The sequence below is a fragment of the Oryctolagus cuniculus genome, chromosome 13 (genome assembly GCF_964237555.1).
Source record: "Oryctolagus cuniculus chromosome 13, mOryCun1.1, whole genome shotgun sequence".
NCBI lineage: Eukaryota > Metazoa > Chordata > Mammalia > Lagomorpha > Leporidae > Oryctolagus > Oryctolagus cuniculus.
The window spans coordinates 53,437,190-53,453,780 of record NC_091444.1 but is presented as its reverse complement, the minus strand read 5'-3'; the positions used below and the strand labels follow the sequence as shown (position 1 = coordinate 53,453,780).

The following is a 16,591-nucleotide window of genomic DNA, read 5'->3' as shown; positions in this document are numbered from 1 at the left end:
TCTATAGAACTGGCACAACAATGGTTGTCTAACTCCTAAAGTTGCTTTAGAGATCAAATGATTGAATACATGTGCTCAGCACACAGTCAGCACTCAAAAGTTTTTAGTCATAACTAGAAATTTTGTGTGTAATCTAAATATAAAATTTCTAAAAGAAATATGTATGAAATATTCATACAATTTTGGAATGGGATGGGTAAGTATGACATTACAGATTGAAATCAGAAACTACCAACAGTAAAATTAATAGAAAAATTGAAAATATACACTTTGGCAACACACAATAAAATTTATTTGGGAGGTAGGGAGACAGAGAGACAGACAGATGGACAGGGTGAGAGACCTCCCATCTGCTGGTTTACTCGTCAAATGTCCAGAATGGCAGAGGCCAAAGCTGGGAGCCAGGAATGCAATCTAGGTATCTCATACGGGTAGCAGGAACCCAATTACTTGAACCATCTCTGCCGCTTCCCAGGATCTGAAATGGCAGGTATTGGAGTAGGATTGAACTGAGGGAATCTGATATGGGACGTGGGTGTCTAGTCTAAATGTCTACTCCCTCACTCTATCTTTAAGTGCATTAATATTTGTTTCATGTATCTGGGTGTTCTGATATTGGGTGTATATATATACATTTATAAGTGTTATTTCATCTTGCTGGATTAAGTACATTACTATATAATGACCCTCCTCCCTTTTACTGTGTTTTATTGGATATAAATATAACTACGCATGTTTTCCTTTGGGTTCTTTTTGCATGACATATCTTATTTCACTCTCTTCTTCTCAGCCTATACATATCTTTAGAGATGAATTGAGTTTCTTGTAAGAAGTATATAACTTGTGTCTTTTATCCACTTACATTTAAGGTAATTATTGATTTAATATGTCTCACTACTCCCATTTTGATGCTATCTAGCTTTATTGCAGTTTTCTCTTCTCTTCTTCCTTCCCTCTCCTTCCTCCTCCTCCTCCACCTTTTATTTCTCTTTCCCTCCATTCCTCCTTCCTTCCTTCCCTCCCTTCCTTTCCTTCTTCCCAACCTTCCTTGTCTTTGTCTTCATCTTAACTCCCTCCATTCCTCTTTTCCTTCCTTCCTTCTCTCCTTCCTCTCCCTCCTTTCCTCTTTTGCTTCCTTCTTTCTTTCCTTCCTCCCCTTCCTCCCTCCCTTCCTTCCTTCCTTCCTTCCTTCCTTCCTTCCTTCCTTCCTTCCTTCCTTCCTTCCTTCCTTCTTTCCTTCCTTCCCCTCTTAGAATTTTCCTTTATGGTCAAGTGATTTTCTCTAATAGTGAGCTTTGATTCTTTGTCTATAATTTTTGGGAAGTCTATTACAGATTTTTGCTTTAAGATTACCATGAAGCTTACAAAAACATATTTTGGTTATAAAATGCTATTTTGAAGTGATAGTAACTTGACATTGATTATAAAGATAGGAAAAGAAACAAACAAGGAAAGAGGTAAGAAATATAAATACAGAGCTATATACTTTCACTCCATTCCTTCTCCCATTTCAGATTGTTGATGTCTCAGTTTATATCTTGTACATAACGCCTGTCTCAGCATATTCATGTAGTTATTTTTTATTGTTATGAATGTCAGTCTTCATACTAAAAATGTAAATGGCCTGTACATTTACTGTATTGGATCATTCAGCATTTGTCTGTAAAGATACTCTTACCAGTGAGTTTTCTGCCTTATCATATTTTCTTCTTACTCATCTGCATTATTTTTTTAAGTTTGAAGAACTCCTTTTAGCATTTCTTATAAGACAGGTCTGGCGGTGATAAATTCTCTTAGCTTTTGTCTACCTGGAAATGAATTTCTTTCTCCTTAAACTCTCAAGGATAGCTTTGCTAGGTACAGTGTTCCTGGCTGGCAGGTATTTTTTTTTTTCCCCTTCTTTACCGTGAAGATATCATCTCACTTCTTCTGGCTTGTAAGGTTTCTACCAACAAGTCAGCTCTCAGTTGAATTGAAGCACCCATATATGTTGTCTCTTTTATCCTATAGCTTTGAGAATCTCCTCTTAATCTTTACACTTGGAGAGATGGATTATAATATGTCTTGAGGTAGACTTGGTTGAGTTAAATTTGGTGATTTATTAATTTCCTGTACCTGGGTAGTAGTTATATCTTTCTAGATTTCAGAAGTTTCATTTTTTTTCTTTTTTTTTAACTTTTATTTAATGAATATAAATTTCCAAAGTACAGCTTATGGATTACAATGGCTTCCCCCCCATAACGTCCCTCCCACCCGCAACCCTCCCCTTTCCCACTCCCTCTCCCCTTCCATTCACATCAAGATTCATTTTACTTTGGGTGTATTTTCTGCTTTTATGGGTTATCAAGTCCTTCTTGAACCCCAATGTTGGGTACTTTCTGTTTTCATGCTGTCCCAAAATGCCTATGAACTTTCTTCAATATCTTGATTCTCTTTTCTCTTCTGACTATATATTTTCAAGTAGCCTGCACTGAACTCACTGCTTCTTCATTCTGTTTGATCTGCTGTGCTATTAGTACTTTCAAACAAGTTTTAAATTTTTCCTACTTTTGAAGGGTTTCTGTTTGATTTTAAAAATTATTTATTTATAACAGGTGTTTGACCTAGCAGTTAATTTCTCCACTGGTGTGCCTGGGTTTGATACCTGGCCATGGGTCCTGATTCCAGGTTCCTGCTAATGTGGGCTCTGTGAGGAAGCAGTTGATGACTCAGCTGGTTGGCCCCACCACCCATAGGGGAGAAATGGACTGAACTACTGGCTTCCAGTTTCAGGCCCTGTGGCCCTTGTGGACATTTGAGGAATGAACCAGTAGATGAGAGTTCTCTCTCTCTCTCTCTCTCTCTCTCTCTCTCTCTCTCTCTCTCTCTCTCAGTCTTCCTCTCCCCTCCATTTCTCAAATAATGAAAAATAGATAAATATTTTAAAATTTTATATTAATACTTATTTCTGTCTATCAAGTCTGTCAGAATATTAAAGCATTTCCCTGTGTACTACTGAAGTTTGTTGAGTCTCCTTAAGCTGGTTCCTTTAAATTCTTTATCTGAGCATTTGATAATGTCAGGTCTGAGGTGGTTTCATTCTGGAGTCTTTGATTATTAGGTGAGGTCATGATTCCCTGGGAGTTCTTGACACTTATTGGCAGGCAGCATATGACATCATCAGCTCATTGAAGGTTTTCTTTTCTCTGGTCTTTGTAATCTGGTTTCTTCTGAGGATGTCCTTCCGGAAATTCTAGGCAGTTGACTAATTTTCTCTGAACCTGTAGACTTTTCTGCCAGTTCAGCACTAGGTGGTGCCCTAAGTTGAGGTTTGCAGTACATCTGCTGCCAGTAAGCTGTGTCACTGCCTCAGTGATGCCCTGAGCTCAGATTTTCCCAAATCCACAGTTGGTGCCATTCGGAAGAACCAGGGAAGCATTGAAAAAGAGGTAAACAATCCCTATAGGCCAAGGTAGGGCCCTAGGTCCAGGGTAGGCCCAGAGATTCAGTCTTGGGGCCTCCACTAATGCTGCAATGCCAGATCACAGTTGGATTCCACAGCCACCCAGGGCAGGGTAGCCCAGGAGCAGCAACAAACCCAGAATTCCATGATATGTCTGCTGTTGAGTTGGACTCACAGCCTGAAGCTGCTGAAACCAGCCACAAGTCAGTCTGGTGAGAGCCACTGGACCCCACTTGGCCTCAGGTCAGGTGCACAGGTTCCATTGGTACTGGTCTTGGTGCAGAGGCCATTTTATGATCTCCCTAGTGTTGGGGTTTTCCAGCCCAGCACCAAGTCCCACAACATAGTCCTGTAGTTTCTTGCTGTCTGCCCAAGGATTGAGGAGAGGATAAAGGAAGGACCTTGACCACACAACCTATCACTAAGGACACACATGGCTCTCCCAGTCACCATACCCATTTGAAGCTGGTGGATATACTGAGATGAGTTTGTCTCACCTGGTGCAGGCCTCCATCTGTTGCTGGGTGATTCTAGAGGCTCATCTGTGAGAACTAGCTTGCTGGCAGTTGCCTTTGGGTTTTATCAGGTGCTAGGTCTCACAGCAGGCGGTGGGCTCTGTGTTCCCAGGCAAGGTCCTTAGTTACTTTGTTCCCCAGCAGCTGGAATCTTGTTTGACCATCTGCTGGAGGTTGGAGAGGGATAGATTCTTTAGCCACCTGGCTCAGTAGGGTCCAAAGACTCAGTCTGTAGGTATGAACTTGGGGCAGTAGCTGTGAAGCCCTGTCAGGCACTTGTTTCTATCATGGGTAGGCTGATACTTGGTTTCAAGTCTAAGGTCTGGACTTTACTCACTCTCCTTCTCCAAGTGGGTTCTCTCCACTTTGTGCTAGGTAGGGAGGAATGAGGAGGGCAACTATTTCCTTCCTGCTTCCTCCAGTGTGTCTTTTCTGACTGTTATACTCGCACTGAACTCTGTGATCCCTCACCTGGCTTCTGAAGCTCTTGTGAAGGTGACTTGGAGTGTGAACAGCTGTTCACAGTGGTGTCTCTGTGGAGAGATCATCACCCGAGCATCATATCATACTCAGCTGCCATCTTGCTCTGACCTCAGAATTATAACATCTGGATGCCGACTTGGCCATATATGCCAAAACCTTGAAATTTTGCATATTCTTAGTTTCAGCAGCTCGCTTCCAAAAATTATCTTAGGCAACTAATTATGGATGTTTACCAATGCTAATCACAGCATTGCTGACAGCAATGGAGTATTTTAAACAACCTAAATGCATTAAAAATCTAATTTAATTCAACAATGTATCAGGCTGCAACTATAAATGGTGTCAAAGCAGGATGTTATATGAGAAAATTGTTTAAAACTTATTTTTGTTCAGCCAATAAAACAATTAAAAGACAAGATGTCCTACAGTGATATTTTAGAAAAGCACATGTAAACTGAAAGGCATAGTGAAAAAGCAGTGTCTGTCTCTGAGGAATGCGGTGCTAGGTGCATTCTTTTTTTTTGTTTGTCATTTAAATTGTGTCTATTAGGTGTGAGTTAATTTTTTGATAGGCAAAAAGTTATAATATAGAGGCAGAGAGGCAGAGAGGCAGGCACAGGAGAATCTAATTATCTGGACAATCCTCTCCGACTTGCACCTTGGGAGGTGAAGTCAGTTCTTGCTCTTGATGCTCTAGACCTCCTTTTATTTTTCTTATGACCTCTGTGTTTAGGCAATTTTGTGATGTCTCCCATCTCTGGCTGCTTCTAAGGAAATTGACTGCACAATCTACTCTCTGCCCCACCTTTTGCAGACTATACATAGTGCAGAATAAACAAAAAGTTTGTTTTCACAGAACCTTATTATCAGTACTTATTATTTGCTGGGCATCAACAGTTCTTTATAAAAAGAGACAAGGGAGCATTCTAAATTAGACTAACTAATAAGTGCCTGGCTCCTAGGAAAACAGCCGCCTGCCAAATGCTTTCTAGTCTTTGAGTCTATTAAAAGCTATTCCCTCCAGACTCCTTGCTCCAATAAGGAGAAAGACACAGGGTGGATGACATCACTGCATTTGCTACCGATTCTGTTTATGATGTCTTCCCTCTTCCCCCACATCAATGCTGAGAGATGTAGAATCCTCTCCTCTCCCTCTACAACAATGAGCCTGGCATATGAAGGTCAGCATCTTTGACCTTGGTTCCATTTCTGGTTTACTTTTGACCTTGGCCTAAGTTATTCAGCAACAAAGTACACATCTCTATGAAGATGTCAAGCAAGAGAAGAGCTGCTGCTGAGGCTGAGTTGGGGAGGAGGGAAGCTAGATGGAGGAAGGATATGTGTTTGGAGCCAGATATCTAGGAGACTCCTGCCCTACTATGACCTTCAGATTTACAGCTCCAGGACCCAGTTATCTCTTATGGTAAAGAAACAGAAACATAATTATTCAATTATTTCCTGTATCTTCTAAAATCTTAAATATGTAATATGTATTAAGAAGACAGCAACAATCAAATAAACTTTTTATTCCCAATCTGTACCCAGAAAGATGACAAATTATGAATAAGAATACAATACTAGGAGTCCGGAAGCCCTCGAGTCCCTCCTTTTTTTTTAATAGAACAGGTAGAGTTATAAACAGTGAGAGAGAGACAGAGAGAAAGGTCTTCCTTCCATTGGTTCACTCTCCAAATGGCCGCTACGGCCGGTGCTGCGCCGATCTGAAGCCAGGAGCCAGATGCTTCCTCCTGGTCTCCCATGCGGGCACAGGGGCCAAGCACCTGGGCCATTCTCTACTGCCTTCCCGGGCCACAGCAGAGAGCTGAATTGGAAGAGGAGCAACTGGTACTAGAACCTGGCACCCATATGGGATGCCAGTGCTGCAGGAGGAGGATTAACTAAGTGAGCCATGGCGCTGGCCCTCTAGTCCCTCCTTAACCATTGCCTCTTTCATCCCAAAGTGAACCAATATCTGACTTATAATGTCATAGATCCACTTTACCTCCTTTTGAACTCTATAAACATGAAATTGTACAAAATGGTTTTTTATTTGTAAGATTTTTCCATTTTGTTCCAATGAACAGTAATGTCTTTATTTTTGTACTGTGAGTATTCCTGTGTATAAATACACCACAATTTATCTATCCATTTTATCTACTAGCTATTTAGGCTGCATCCATGCTTCAGTCATTTTGGGTGATGCATCTTTTACATATTTATTCATGCAGAGGCCCCTGCATTTCCACTGCATCGTATTTAGGCGTGGAATTGCAGGTCATTTGGTGTGAGTGTGTTCAGCTTCAATGACACCATCGTTTTTTCACTAAGTGATCGTGCCAACTTGCACTCCATCAGCAGTGCATGGAGCTTCATTCTCCCCCAGAGCTCTGCCCACAGTTGATATTGAAAGTCTCTTAGAATTTAAAATTACTGTGTGGGTATGAAGTGGGATTTCAAGTGTGATTTACATATGTATTTCTCTGATAAGAATAAGGTTGAACAACTTTTCTGTTGCTTATTGGCCATTTAGAAAATTTATGTGATATATTTTTTCAAACATTTTTGGTCAATTTTAAAATCTGGCCGGTATAAATCTCATTAATAGGAAGAAATTATTGATATGTTGTGGATAATAGCTTAGATATGCACAGGGTAAAAACTTCCATGCAGCTTGTGGCTGGTCTTTCTAATGCTGTCAAGTTTTTATAGTTAACTACACATTACTTTTTTTGTGCCCTTTCATAGAAATATTAGATATTTTCTGGCCAGCGCCATGGCTCACTAGGCTAATCCTCTGCCTGAGGAGCCAGCACCCCGGGTTCTAGTCCCGGTCGGGGCGCCGGATTCTGTCCCTGTTGCTCCTCTTCCAGTCCAGCTCTCTGCTGTGGCCCGGGAGGGCAGTGGAGGATGGCCCAAGTTCTTGGGCCCTGCACCCCATGGGAGACCAGGAGAAGCACCTGACTCCTGGCTTCGGATTGGTGCAGCACGCCGGCTGCAACATGCCGGCCACCTGGGGGGTGAACCAACGGAAAAAGGAAGACCTTTCTTTCTCTCTCTCTCTCTCTCTCTCTGTCTGTCTAACTCTGCCTGTCAAAAAAATATTAAAGATATTTTATATGTTTTCTGCTAAAGGTTGCATAGTTTTAGCTTTCACATGTAGGTCCATGACTAATCTAGAACTTGTTTTTGTTTCTGGTGAGAGATATAGGTCCAGGTTCAAGTTTATTCCCCTCACGTGGATAGTACGCTGTTTCAGCATCATTTATTGAAAAGGTCCTTCTTTCCACTGTTACATTGTATGGGTGCCTTTATCAAAAATCAGGTGATGACAGGGGTTGGTGTATCTATGAAGTCTGTATTCCTTTCCATTATCCATTCATCTATTTTTAAAAAGATTTATTTATTGGTGCTGGCATTTGTTGGGCAGTTGGTTAAACCACTGCTTGTGATGCTGGCGTCCCATACAAAGTGCCAGTGAATCTTAGTTTCTCTGCTTTCAATCAAGTGCCTGAAAATATGCCTGGGAAGGCAGCAGAATATGGTCAGTTACTTAGACCACTGCCAGCATGCTGGAGACTAGGATGGAGTTCCTGACTCCTGCCTTCAACCTGTCCAAGGTCTGGCTGTAGGGACCATTTGGAGTGTAAACCAGTGGATAAGATTGGTTCTCTCTCTCTCTCTCTCTCTTTCCCCCTTCCCTTTTTTTTTTATCACACTGATTTTATTTATTTATTTGAAAGGCAGAGTAATAGAGAGAGAAAGGGAGAAATAGGGAGATAGATTTTCTATGGGCTGGTTCATTCTCCAAATAAACCCCCACATCAGTAGCTGATCCAGGCTAAAACCAGGGGCTAGGAATTCCATATGAGTCTCCCATGTAGGTGACAGGAATCCAAGTTCTTGAACCATCATCTTCTGCTCCCCAGGTGCTTTAGCAGACAGCTTGATCAGGAATGGAACAGAAGGGACTTCAAGCAGAGCTCCAATATGGGAAATGAACATTTCAAGCTGTGGCCTAAACCTCTGCACCACAAGGCCCACCCCTATTTGCCCAAACATTAATACTTCACTCATCATTTTTGGTATCTGTGTAGCTATCTAAATTTATCCTTGTTTAGTATGGATTTTTTGCATATCCATAATAATTTTAGAAAGCTTGTTAAAATCTATAAAATTCCTCAAGGATTATGGTTGAAATTTCATTGACTTTATGAATCAGTTTGGGGAAACTGACAATGGTGAGTCTTCTAAACCATAAACATGATATATCTTCCCATTCATTTAGGTCTTCCTCTAGTATTTCTAAACATTATTTTATAGTTTTCATCAAAGAGTCTTTGTTGTTTAGTTTATTCCTAAGTATTGGTGGTTTTGAGTCTATTTTTATTATTCTTGCTTTGTAAATTGTAATCATTCTGGTGGAAGTATTCATACCTCTCAAAGAAGCCGAGTACCTTATCATGTATATTGGCCATTTGTTTGTCGTCTTTTGTAAAATTCTTGTTTGTGCTTTCAGACTGTTTAAAAATAAGTGATCTGAGGTGGGCATTTGGCCTGGTGGTTTAGACACCGGTAAACATGTCCACATTCCACGCTGCAGTGTCTGAGTTTGAAAGCCGACTTCAGCACCTGACTCCAGCTTCCTGCTGATACAGACCCTGGGCAGTGACAGTGCTGGTTCAGATTGGGTTACATTCACGTGGAAGACCTAGATAGTGTTCCTGGTTCCCAGCGTTGTCCTGGTCCATCCTGGGAATTCTGGAGTAAGCCAGCAGATAAGAGTTCTCCTTTTTTCTGTCTTGTAATTTAATAAACAAAAACCTCTAAAAAATAGCCTTCCTTTTTCTTATGTATTCATAAGCTTTCTGTATATATTTTGGACAGAAGCCCTTCTGGGGTTATATGACAAATTTTTTCTTCCTCTTTGTAGCTTCCCTTTTTATTCTCTTAATGGCATCTGGATGAACATAAATGCAAATCATTATATCTTCAACCACAGAAACATCAGCCTCTTCCAATGTCAGAGGAACATATGTTTGTGTTGCATTTACTCCAAGGCAGAAAATCCATTTACTGTATGTTATGGACAATTTCTGAGATTTTCCATGCGCTACATTGACATATATCCAATTTGCACCTCATACACTATCTTTAGAAGCTGTCCTCTAGATTATGAGTCTGGCTAGGCATCATGTATTTTCTATCAGAGTAAAATAAGTGCTTTCTCGACACTCAAAAGTTAGGTAAAAATAGAATATATCCCTTCCTTCTTCCCATCACAAGTCTCACATTATGGCACCAAAGAACAATTGTCATTCCTTGGCTGTCACATGCTTTTTCATAAGCCCTTCCTTCTGTCTGGAATGCCCTTTTCCACATGGTCCTTATTTAACTAGCCAAATCCAGCTCAGCTATCAACTCCACTTCCTGCATTTCCCTCTCTGAATTCATTCTCAGCTTTTCTCTGACTCTGCCATTGCTCCGCGGTGGTTTCCAATCACACTCGATTCCTGACCTTTCCAGAGTTTGCTCCCCCTTCTGGCTGGCCTTCATGCCGATTCATTTGCTTCAGGTTTGGCTCTTTCCAATTTGAAGATGTAGTAAGCACTTGCCCTCTGTTTTTGTCCAACTCCTGATAACTATCTCATCCCCCTGAGCCTCACCCTGGGATCTCACACCAGTGTCATATCTTCAGACAATCTTGGAGATCACCAGGTACAGTGGATTTCTGTCATGTTTAAAAGCTTGGCCAATAAATGTGTGTGTGTGTAATATTCATTTTTGACAATCTAGTGTATTCTAGAAAATATATAATTTCTCCAGATTTATGCTATTTATTTTATGCTTATAAAATCTCTTCTGATGTAAACATGTATTCAATCACTCTCATCAAAAAAATGTAGGGCATCATATTTTTAATAATGCTTTTAATATAGTGATACTTGTATATTGAAATACCTAGATGAAAATCTCCCAAAGGAGGGTTTAAAATGAGTTTATTAAGATTTCTATAACACTAAAAAAAATCTTGTTACCTCTCTATATTTTTCTTACTTAGAGCCAGGAACATCTGTCCCTTTAGCTGCACCAAATGATAGAATGATTTAGTTGGCCTGCATCATGCCCAGGAGATAGCTTTCTACATAAATTATGTCTGAAAGGATCTCATACATTCAGCAGTTATTGGGAGTATACTGTGTGCCAGGCAGTGAACTTGGTGCCCTGAAAGCAACGAGAAGGGGCACATCCCTTTTCATCAAAATGTGTGCAATGATATGAGAGAGACATTTACATGAAATTAGATGAAATAATGTATGCAAGGGTACTTTATAAACCCTGAAGAGTTATGCAAATATGAAACATGGTTATTAAATAGCTTTGCATCAAAGACAGTTATTAAAATTGGTGAGTACAGAAGAAGTAATTATTTTCCATCTGGGGGTAACTGAGCAGGTGTACTGGAGGTCCTTAAAAGGTGAGTAGGCAGCAATAAAAAGGAAAAAATGGTTACTGAGCATACCTTGAATTATTTTCTAGGGAATTCTGCGAGTGAAAAAACCACCCCCAGGAGGTTGAATGTTGTATGACTCCATTTGTGCAGCACTTTTGAAATGAGGAAAATTATAGACACAGAGAACAGATTAGTGGTTGCTGGGGGCTGGGAAAGGAAGTGATGTGGTCCAAGGGCTGTGCACTTATAAAGGGCAATGGGGATCCCTGTGGTCTGGGAGCTGTTCTTGTTTTATATCTTGAGAATAGTGATGAATACCTTATCTATTATCTATCTATCTATCTATCTATCTATCTATTGTAAATTATACATAACTAAATACACCAGGAACATCTGAATAAGATCACTGTATCAATGTTAAGATTCTTGTTATGATAACATACTCTAGCTCTGCAAGATGTCAACCTTGGGGGATACCAGTGAAGATTACACAGGATCTCTCTATATTACTTCTTACACCTGCAAGTGAATTTACAATTATGTCAATAAAAATTTCAGTTAAAACAAGAAGACAAGCAGGTCTTTAATAAGTAGAGATGAGCTGGATGAAGTGGAGTGGGTGGAGAAGCCTTCAGGGAGAAGGGAGCAGCTTGGGTCCAGATGCATGAGTATGAAAGATGTGGCTGGGAAATAGCAATAATAAAAGCAGTCACAACAGCAGGGCATTTATTATGCACTCCAGGGCCATCTATTAAGTTTTTGATATAGTAAGTCATTTAATAACACAACCATCATATGGTCTGCATACCATCAAAATTCCCACACACCACTTGATTTGAGTGACTCTGCAGATATAGTGCTACTTGCCCAGGAGCGTGCAGCTAGGAAGTGGGAAACCCCAGAGTTTGCCTACACAGGCATGACCTCCAGGGGCCATGCAGAACACATAGAACAAACATAGAAAACACACAGGACAGAGGCTAAGCTCTTTGTCCAGCCCAGCAAAACCAAGTAGCTCTGAGACAACAAAGAAAGAATTGTGTAGGGGTTCCAGTGCAAGATGAAAATGGAAAGGTTGGTAGTGGCCAGAGCTGAAAGGGCTGTGAGTGCCATGCTAAATCATTTTGATGACAGTGAAGAGGATGAAAAATTCTCTGATGAGAAGCAACATGATCAGAGCTATTCTTTAGGGAAATAACTTTGTTGGCATTCTGGAAAGGTAAAGGCAACTGAGGGTACACAAGACTGGGATTGTAGATGTAGGATGGTCATCACAAACACTGACCAGTCAGGAGCTAGTAAAAGCTTGAGCAGTGAGTCAGAGTGTCTTGCTGATTAAACATTAGCTGACCTGCCTGGGGTAGGTTACACTGACTCATGCACTGATGTAGGGTACAGCCATGACTTACAGTGCCCTCCTGGGGGAAAAGCACATTCTTGAGCACATGGACTCAAGAGAGGTCATGTATTTGCTTTGGACATTGAGTGTGATAGGGGCTGTTGCATCAGCCTGGGTCCTGGAAGTACAGCAGGACTAAAACCCACTCCAACTGGACATGTAGCTTGTCAGAAACAAACATACCTTACCACTTGCTGGTGACATTTGGGATCATTTGCCACAGAAGGATAAACTGGGCAATTTGACTGATACAAGTAAGATAAAATGAGGTGGACAGAAAGGGCAGTCAGTTGTGAGGCTATAGCTTGTGAATAGTGTTGGTCTCACCACTGGACACCATATCTGAGTTATCAGTTAGGGCTGGAATGGTGACATAAAGGAGCCACACCATATTATACTTTCTGAGCTATTCTTCCATCCAAATTTCAGAAGGACACATAGACTTGAAAACATAACACCCACCCCACTACCACCAAACCAGCAGTGCGCAGATAGTGCCTCATGTGACGGCTGGCCCCGCCTCTTCCTATCGGTGCCGTATTGAACTCGAGTTTGAAGAGGCGAGTCTGGGCTCAAAATGGAGGTAAAACCGCCGCCCGGTTGCCCCCAGCCTGACTCCGGCCGTCGCTGTCGCCAGGAGGAGGAAGGCCATGATCCAAAGGAACCAGAGCAATTGAGGGAACTGTTTATTGGTGGTATGAGCTTTGAAACTACAGACGCTAATTTGAGAGAACATTTTGAGAAATGGGGCACACTCACAGATTGTGTGGTAATGAGAGACCCCCAAATGAAACGTTCCAGGGACTTTGGTTTTGTTACTTACTCTTGTGTTGAAGAAGTGGATGCAGCAATGTGTGCTCAACCACACAAGATTGACGGGCGTGTTGTGGAACCAAAGAGAGTTGTTTCTAGAGAGGATTTGGTAAAGCCTAGTGCCCATCTAAACAGTGAAGAAGATTTTTGTTGGTGGTATTAAAGAAGATACAGAGGAGTATAATTTGAGAGACTACTTTGAGAAGTATGGCAAGACTGAAACCATAAAAGTTATGGAAGACAAGCAGAGTGCAAAAAAAAAAAAAAAGAGGATTTGCTTTTGTAACTTTTGATGATCATGATACAGTTGATAAAATTGTTGTTCAGAAATACCACAATATTAATGGGCATAGTTGTGACGTGAGAAAGACCCTTTCTAAACAAGAGATGCAGTCTGCTGGGTCACCAAGAGGCCATGGAGGGGATCTGGCAACTTTATGGGTCATGGAGGAAACTTTGGAGGTGGTGGAGGTAATTTTGGCCACAGTGGAAACTTTGGTGGAAGAGGAGGCTATGGTGGCAGAGGTGGTGGCAGCAGAGGAAGTTACGGAGAAGGTGATGGTGCTTACAATGTTTTTGGAGGTGATGCTGGCAGCTATCTATGGTGGTGGTCCTGGTTATAGCAGCAGAGGAGGCTATGGTGGTGGTGGACCAGGATATGGAAACCAAGGTGGTGGATATGGTGGAGGAGGAGGATATGATGGTTACAATGAAGGAGGAAATTTTGGAGGTAACTGTGGTGGTGGTGGAAACTACAATGATTTTGGTAATTATAGTGGAAAACAGCAATCAAATTACAGACCTATGAAAGGGCCAGTTTTGGGGGGAGAAGTCCCGACAGTCCCTATGGTGGTGGTTATGGATCTGGTGGTGGAAGTGGTAGATATGGTAGCAGAAGGTTCTAAAAAAACCAGCAGAAAAGGGCTACAGTTCTTAGCAGGAGAGAGAGCAAAGAGTTGTCAGGAAAGCTGCAGGTTATTTTGAGACAGTTGCCCCAAATGCATTAGAGAAACTGTAAAAATTTGCCACAGAAGGAGTGATGATCCATAGTCAGAAAAGTTACTGCAGCTTAAACAGGAAACCCTTCTTGTTCAGGACTGTCATAGCCACAGTTTGCAAAAAGTGCAGCTATTGATTAATGCAATGTAGTGTCAATTAGATGTACATTCCTGAGGTCTTTTATCTGTTGTAGCTTTGTCTTTTCTTTTTCTTTTCATTACATCAGCCCTACTTCTGCATCAGTAGATGTGTCTCGTCATCAGTGACTTCTGCTCGGAAGGAGTCAGCTTGTATGTGGGAAGCAGGAGAGTCAAGGTGGATTTTAAAATGCAGAGAAATTGAGGCAGAGCCTCCATGTGCAGCTACGAACAAAATCAGCCTTTGAGGGGAGGAACGGCCTCTGGGCGCTGTCCAGGGTTCTGATTGTTCCGGCTGCCTTGGCCTGTTTGTGGAAATCAATTAAACTTTGCTTTCAAAAAAAAAAAAAAAAAAATTGTGGTAGTGGTACCAGGAATAAAAAATTAAGGAATTTTTAACTTTTCAAAAAAGAACATACAACACCTAGAGTCTGGCATGGGGCAATGCCACCATGAAGATCATTTATGAACCAAAGCAGAACTGAGGAAAGACAAGTGAAATACATGTGTGCACACATGTGCCTACCTGCACATACATGCACAAACATACCTATATGGAGTGTCCATCATCAGAACTGTCAGTCTTGACATTCACAGTTTCTTTAGCTTTATTCTATCTCTAGAATTCTCCCTCATCTCTGTTTTCCTTCTTACTTCATCTGTACATTATGCTACATGGCAATAGCTTGTTACAACATGTAAGGAAAGAAATGACCCTGTAACTTCACATATGTAAAACAAGCATGAGCTGTGGTTGCAGCCATTAGAATGAATATGTTATAATGTGTCCACCAAACTCAGTGAAGGAATTTAAACTCCAAAGTCTTATGTTTATAGTGCTAACGGGGGATTCCAAGATGGTAGAATAGGGAATGGTGTGCTGTACTAGGCTAGGGATAAGCAGTAAAAAAAAAAGTGTAGGAAATGTATTCTTGGGGAAGAGTTAGAGAGAAGACTGCAGTGGATATTCTGCAGAAGGAAGAGGAACACCATGCATCTGTGTGAAAGGTGCGGACGTGCAGCACAAACATGGACGTAACACATGCCTTCAGCATCCAGGAGCTGGAGAAAGTTGGAGAAAGCTCCAGCTTAGGAGACTGAGTTGTAACCAGACTGCAACAACCTGCGCCAATGGTGATCTAGCTGGAGGGAGAGCATGGCGTCAGCCTACAGGGAAGAGGGTACCTGCTGAACAAATTTTAAAAAGGAGCACGTTTCTCTCTCTCCATGCCCCCAACAGTGGCGGGCACCATTTTCTGCATAAGCAGCAGTTGCAGAAGCCCTTGTGTTTGTGCACAGCAACTGGCTCAGACAAGACATCATCTTCTGGCCGGCGCCGCAGCTCACTAGGCTAATCCTCTGCCTTGCGGCGCCGGCACACCGGGTTCTAGTCCCGGTTGGGGGGCTGGATTCTGTCCCGCTTGCCCCTCTTCCAGGCCAGCTCTCTGCTGTGGCCAGGGAGTGCAGTGGAGGATGGCCCAAGTCTTGGGCCCTGCACCCCATGGGAGACCAGGAGAAGCACCTGGCTCCTGCCATCAGATCAGCGCGGTGCGTCAGCTGCAGCGTGCCGGCCGCGGCGGCCATTGGAGGGTGAACCAACAGCAAAGGAAGACCTCTCTCTCTGTCTCTCTCTCTCACTGTCCACTCTGCCTGTCAAAAAAAAAAAAAAAAAGACATCATCTTCTAATCAGAACTGGTGGCCGCAGCTCTGGAGCATCTGGCAGGGAGAAGGCAAAGTTCGGCCAGTGGCTCTTGTGTACATGTATGATCCAGAGATTCTAGCAGAGATGAACATCCATGTCCCCTACTGACTTTGAGTCTGGTTGGGAGGATTGACAGGGGGCTGGGCACCCAAGTAAGGCCTGTAAGACACCCTGGCCTCCCAACATGCCACAGCATCCGGGGCTCAAACTGCCTAGGTGAAGCACCACAAGCAGCTGGCTCTTGGAAAGGGTGCCTCTCTGTGGACTGGAGACGCTAGTGGGATGGAGCAGATCCTCTGTACCCCGTGACTGTGGGAGCCTTGCATGCTAAGACTGTGGGGACTCTGTGACTGTGTGAGAGGTGTAGGGTGCAGCTGGGTCTCTGGGCAATCACTGTGTGAGTATACACACACACAAAGCTCCCTGTTTGCCTGGAGTGGGTCATTGCAGTGGGATCCGTGCTCATACTGAGGACTGCACACATTTTTTGTGCAGTTCATATGGCAGGACAGATGAATATTGTACCCACTGAGAGCTAACACCCGCACATTGATCACCTTGGAAGACAGGAGGTGAGGATGTGGTCATACCAACAAAGATGAACATTCTCCTCACCTCTTTTGTTAACAAGAGGAGATCTAGCATACCA

General features: G+C 42.2%; 1 protein-coding gene and 1 pseudogene across 2 annotated transcripts in view; one reads left to right on the top strand and one right to left on the bottom strand.

Moving 5' to 3' along the window:
* The window catches only part of SLC35F3 (solute carrier family 35 member F3), a 425,020-nt gene that overhangs the window by 207,617 nt on the left and 200,812 nt on the right, over window positions 1–16,591 (bottom strand). The window lies entirely within an intron of this gene.
* LOC100342062 (heterogeneous nuclear ribonucleoprotein A3 pseudogene) lies at window positions 12,739–14,087 on the top strand (annotated as a pseudogene).